Source organism: Dermacentor variabilis, chromosome 1 (genome assembly GCF_050947875.1).
Source record: "Dermacentor variabilis isolate Ectoservices chromosome 1, ASM5094787v1, whole genome shotgun sequence".
Taxonomy (NCBI): domain Eukaryota; kingdom Metazoa; phylum Arthropoda; class Arachnida; order Ixodida; family Ixodidae; genus Dermacentor; species Dermacentor variabilis.
In genome coordinates this window covers 105,003,538-105,010,310 of record NC_134568.1, presented here as the reverse complement: position 1 = coordinate 105,010,310, position 6,773 = coordinate 105,003,538, and positions in this window count along the sequence as shown.

Genomic DNA, 6,773 nt, shown 5'->3' with positions numbered 1-6,773 from the left:
TTCGAGTGCTTGCACGGGAGATCACGCTCTCCCTATGGTGCACAGCAAGCAGCCAGACCAACTGGAGCAATCGTCAATACGACCTACCCTCTTTTATGCATCTCTGTATGCCAACTGGACTCCGCCGAAGTGAGGCCACCCTGCTTTATCGCTTATGGCTAGGAGTGGCCTTCACGAAATCTTACTCGTTTCGCAATGGAATGGCCGACAACGCTCTCTGCAATGCCTGTCTTTGCGAGGAGACGCTGGAACACATTCTGTGCGACTGTCCTCAATATAATGTTCAGAGACAGTCCCTCGCGTCCATTCTTGAGCACCTTGACAATAGACCATTGTCAGTTGCAACTATTTTCACATATCGCCGACAGAAGATATCGCAGCTAAAGGCGACGAAGGGACTACTTCGGTTTATGAAGGAGACGGGCTTCGACAAGCGGATGTGACAGTGATGTCACGATCTGAGATCATGATCTCAGAATGCCTGCCAAACGCACCCCAGCCCATTCTTATTTTTCTGATTATTTCAGTCTCATGATCCGGATCCGCGGTCACTACCTGCCCTAAGTAGATGTATTTCCTTACCACTTCCAGTGCTTCGCTGCCTATCGTAAACTGCTCTTCCCTTCCCGAGACTGTTAAACATTACTTTAGTTTTCTGCAGATTACTTTTTACACCCACCCTTCTGCTTTGCCTCTCCAGGTCTGTCCTGTCTAACGCAGTTACCACCAATTTCTATGGCGCACTCCTTAATGATGCCCATAAGAATGTCGTTCATCGCTTCAACACTAAGGTCCTCTTCCTGAGTTAAAGTCGAATACTTGTTCTTTAGCTTGATCTGGAATTCCTCTATTTTCCCTCTTACCGCTAACTCATTGATCGGCTTCTTATGTACCAGTTTCTTCCTTTTCCTCCTCAAGTCTAGGCTAATTCAAGTTCTTACCATCCTATGGTCACTGCAGCGCACCTTGCCGAGCACGTCCACATCTTGTATGATGCCAGGGTTAGCGCTGAGTACAAAGTATATTTCATTTCTAGTCTCGCTATTCGGGCTCCACCACGTCCTCTTTCGGCTATCCCTCTTGCGGAAGAAGGTATTCATTATCCGCATCTTATTCCGTTCTGCAAACTCTACTAATAACTCTCCCCTGCTATTCCTAGAACCTACGCCGTATTCCCCCACTGACTTGTCTCCAGCCTGCTTCTTGCCTATACCTGGCATGGAAGTTGCCCATCAGTATAGTGTATTTTGTTTTGACTTTACCCATCCCCGATTCCACGTCTTCATAGAAGTTTTCGACTTCCTGATCATAATGACTGGATGTAGGGGCGCAGACCTTTATGACCTTCAATTTGTACCTCTTACTAACTTTCACAAGAAGACCTGCCACCCTCTCGCTATTGCTATAGAATTCCTGTATGTTACCAGCTATATCCCTATTAATAAGGAATGCGACTCCTAGTTCTCGTCTCTCCGCTAAGCCCCGGTAGCACAGGACGTGCCCGCTTTTTAGCACTGTATATGCTTCTTTTGTCTTCCTAATCTCACTGAGCCCTACTATATCCCACTTAGTGCCCGCTAATTTCTCCAGTAGCACTGCTAGACTCGCCTCACTAGATAACGTTCTAGCGTTAAGCGTTGCCAGGTTCAGATTCCAATGGCGGCCTGTCCGGACCCAGAGATTCTTAGCACCCTCTGCTGCGTCACAGGTCTGACCGCCACCGTGGTCAGTTGCTTCGCAGCTGCTGGGGACTGAGGGCCAGGGTTTGATTGTTGTATTCATATAGGAGGTTCTGGCCAAGTACTGCACCAGGGTGGCCAATCCTGCTCTGGTGAGGGAGTGCGTTACCGGTTCTGGTCACCGGAATCAGGCCGGACTCCAGGCCTGTTTATGCAATTTTATTATCACGCGGATGTTTTTTTTAATCTAGTGGAAAATTACGCGGCACCGGGATTCGAACCCCGGTCCTCTGGCACGCAAGGCGGATGCTCTACCTCTACGCCACCGCTGCAGCGGTGTGCTTGCAAATGAAGCCATAAGAACTGTATGTAACCCACCAAGCTTGAAGCACGCACGTCTACACCGACTGGACCCATCTCTTCGACTTCGACCCCAGCTGGACTCTCTCGACTAGAGACAGCAGTACTTTGCCGACTGTGGCTCGGTGTCACTTACACAAGATCTTTCGCCTTCCGAGTCGGTATGGACGAGAGCGCGGCTGGCAGTCACTGCGGCGGCGAGGAGACTATAGAACATGTACATTGCCACTGTCCTCCATAGAGTGCGCACCGGCTCTCTCTAGCGACCGCGTTGGCACGCCTTCACGACAGGCCACTTTCAGAACAGTCAGTCTTGGAATGCCGACATAAAGTGTCGTCGTAGCGATAGTCGATCAAGGCTTTGTTGACGTTTTTGCGTGGCAGTGGTCTATTAGAAAGACTATAATGATCCCATTCCGTCCCTTTTCATTCTTTTTCACGCTTTTATTTTTGTCACGCTCTTCTTTCCGTCTTTACTTCCCCTTTCCCTTCTCCTAGTGCAGGGTAGCAAACCGGAGGTTTTAACTCTGGTTAACCTTTCTGCCTTTCTTTCATTTGCATATCTCTCTCTCTCTCTCTTCTCCCTTACGGGACAATACCACTGCAACTATTTCCCTCTTCAGTAATTCTATTGAACACGGTGAGCAATTCTGTACTGATAGTCGAAGGAGCTTATCTTTAACAGCAAATGGAAATTCACAGACGGATAAATCATTTACTCTCATGCGGGCACCTTTGCCTTTTACGTACACACTCGTAAAAAAAGTTTGTGCACTTTGGGGCTTGTCTCACAGCAATAATCCTTGTCTCCCTTGCCTGCGTTTCATTTCTTGAAAAATCTGCACTCGTGACTTTCCTGTCGAGAATGCTCCGTCATGCTCATAACGCGCATGCCGTTCGTGGCTTGGAAGTACTGGGCTCGCAGCATTACAGAAAAGAAAAGTGGATAAGGCAGATGACGCTTATCATTTCAGGACAAGAGAAGCCCCACAGGGTGGAACCTTAAGACCTTAAGACCTTAAGAGTGTAGAATACTTCGTGCCTATTGCATGCGCGGAAAACTTTCGGAACGGAACGGAATCTCTGTTAGGAATGTATATCTGGGAAATTGCCTACTTGCCGCTGAAAATACATCTTTCTTGTAGACCCTAATAAAGGACCTAGGTGTCCTTACATAAAGTTAAATATTCTCTGCCCCTTTTCGCAGGAGTCTTGACGGACATAAAGGGTGACTTAGGGAGAATTCACACATTTTTTTCATTACCATGTAAATAATTGCAAATATACGCTATTTCCCAAAGAAGTATTTTTTTAGCCTTATGCATATATGCATTGCTATCACGTGTGGAGCCCCATTACGCTTTCACACGATACGATTGACATCATGCTTAGACATGGCGCCATTGATGAGTGAGCTACTGCAGATACTCGTTTACCAGTGCAAGGGCTGTACGGCGATATGAACAGCCCAAAAGACGATTCGCTGCGTAGCCGCTGAGTGGTCGCCAGATGCCTTCGTTCTGATTAGCTCCTGACCTACACGCAAAGAGAACGCCGGGCGAGGGTGCTTATACGGCTGTCGCTGGGCGGGCACATGACCAATTCCTGTTTTTTCATAACGCTAATAGAAAACAGGCTGCAGCTCATCAAGCAGCAGCAGATAAAAGCAAATGCCGCTGAGTACATGCGTGCAATCAGCGAACGCGTCCTCTCGGGTTAATCGTGTGGACAGCCCGCTGGAGTAGTAGCGTCGTGACCACCTGCATGCAACAAGTGCGAGATTCTGGTCCCGCTACTGAAAACCAGGTCTCCGCGGGAAGGGGAAGGAAAACGAACTGCTTTGCAGAGGGAACACGCGGCGGCATTTTGCCCCTCGATTCTAGCGAGATATCGGGACAGTCAGCGGGTGTGCGGATGCTTGCGCGCGCAGCATTACCCTGACCCCGCAACTTCTCGGACGCGTCAGGCGTGAGAGTAAACACGGTGAGGAGCTAGAATCTCGTGACAGATAAACTACCGGCCTTGATGTGATGGACAGCGCGGCAACTTGCAATCAAGGCGCAAGAAAGAAAGAAAGAAGAAACGCGCTCTCTGGCGCCGAAAATATGCGCTTGGCGTATAGTGAGGCCGCGGCCGCCATCGATCGCGATTACAGGAGGTCGAACTGTAGTTGTTTCCCTTGTCCTGCCTGCGGTGTATTCCAACGGATGCGGGCCGAGGGCGAGAGAACACCAGCGCTTTTAAGGTCAAGGTGTGTGCATCTCACTGCCGCGGCTACTTGCGACGATCTTGTACTCGGGTCGCGCCGTGCGACTTTGCCGACCTAGCGCAAGTTAAGCCTTTGAAGACATTTTATACAGTGTGTATATATATATATATATATATATATATATATATATATATATATATATATACACTGTATCAATGTGTAAATTGATTCCTGTGTCTTTGCAATAGCACTCTTGATAAAGGCCAGACCCCAGACCGCAACGTCGAAATACAATGTTTGTTTTTGATTTTCTATGCGTGGGCCTGCAGTTCTTTCAATATATATCAATAATCTCGGGATCCATTTCGCGCGCTACAATAAAACGATCGCTGTCATTTGAATGCTTGTGAATTAATAGGGCAAAAATATTTCAATCGAAAATAACGCTGTACGTAGAGACCCAACGGGATTTCCCATGGCTAATAAGGATGTGAAACCAATTGTGGCATATATTAATTTATTAAAAGCAGAAAGTTGGGCTAGTTGGTGGTTATTCGTATAATGGGACATTGCACTAGAGCGTAAGAAAGGACATGGACAGGAATATAAAAAAGACACACAGTATAGACAGTATAGACTAGTATAGTACAGACCAGTATAGACACACCGACCGCTAGTCTAGCGTTTGGTGTCTTTTTCGTGTTCCTGTCCGTGTCCTTTTTTACGCGCTAGTGCAATGTCCCCTTATACGCACATATTAAGCCTGCGCTCTCCTAATGTCAGCGTAGTTTTGTGTGGCCCTGACGTCACTTAAATGAGCCATTATGATGAACATTTGTTGAAGTAGCGTTCGTCGCACTGTAGTGCCACTTTTGAAAAGTTTTTTTTTTCGGCAATCGTATATTTTAATGTTTGCTGACTACTGATTGCGCTGTTACCTGTCAGCTCTGCCAATCACTAGTTAAAATGAGATGAACAAATATAAGTCCCGCTTCCATGCAAGAAGTATGCATGGTACAGATTACGCAGAGGTGGCTCGATCGAGTCTGCCAGAGGCGAAAAAAAGAAAAGTGAAACCGCTCTGGCGCACTTTGAAAACACCCCCCCCCCCCCCCATATAGTCCATAGTTTGGTCAGAAAAAGTGGCGCAAAAAACGTTTTGGAAAGCGCATTGCACACAAGCTTTAAACGAAGTACTCTACGGTACCACTCGACCCATCTCAGCAGATGCGACTGCCACCTGAAGTTTATTTGGTTGTTCTCGCCGTCTCCTCAATGCAGCTTAATTGTCCTGGCTGCAAACGCGGCTGCAGCAATTAAGACCTTCTGCTTAAGACCTTACTGTAGCACCCTTAGGAGCTGTTCAATCTTGTTTTTATGGACTTCGACAACATAGGTCCCATAAATTAATTTGCGGCAGCGCAAGCCAGTGAATGAAGAAATCAGTCTCCTAATGTTTGCTTTTCTATGCAGTTTCAATTCTTCTCGATATTTTCTGCATGCTGCCATTGCGCTGGCCCACACCACTGAAAACACCCTTATCGATCATGCATTGAACCAAGCGCGCTTTAGACAACGCGCTTGAAACAGTTTCAGTGGCACGCGCCGTCCTCTCTTGTCAGAACACACCTCCCTCGTGCCCAAGACCCACTGTCCTCGCCTCAGGAAGAGAAACATTCTCCCACCACACAATCAGAGGAAAACCATCAACATTCCACGGAATCGGGCCTCGTTTAGCCGGCTTCGATAACGTCCGCGGCTCGACGCAAGAATGCATCGCCGCAACACGTCGCGTCCGCTGCGCCACGACGCAGTGAGAAGAAGCTCCAGGGGCGGACCGACGGGCACGAAGCGCGTACACACATTTAATGCAATTCGCGCCGGCGGCGGCAGAGAGGTCTGCCTCGGGGGGCAGTCGAGAGGGGCGGACCGCGTGTGACCCTGTTTCTCCGCCGAAAAAACGTCGAACTCAGCCTGTTGGACCACTGCAGCCGCAGCAACTCGGGGGGCGCTCGCGGCATCCGGCCTGCAGAAGCGTAGGAGATTCAAGAAGCACGGGGCGAGTTTCTGGCAGGGAAGAGGGGGCAGTTGAGCGGCGTTTCTAGCGCGTCGTTTCCTCGTTAGCCTAGTAAAAAAAGGCCAGACAGGCTGGTGCTCTTCTTTCCCGCGGGTCGGGCTGATTCGGAGCGATCGCCGGGGTCCCTGGGCTGCGTGCGTGCAGCATCCTCCTCCGGGCGCCACGCGATTTCTGGCCGTCGTCTGGCTTCTCCAGGGCGCGTCGCACCGAAAGATGGCCGCCGATTACACAAGCAGCGCGCGCGTGGGTTGCCTTGAGAGAGAGAATCCACGCTCGAGGGGAGAAGAGGCAAGATCCGCTGGCGCGAAGTGGTGCATCGCCGGCGGAGTCGACCGGTTCGCTCCTCGGGTGCCGTTTCACACCGGCGGCCGTGCGCCGTCTTGGCCGTGAATGCGCTCCGCGCTGAACGAGTCCAAGTTCAAGGGACCCAGATTAGACGACTGCGAGG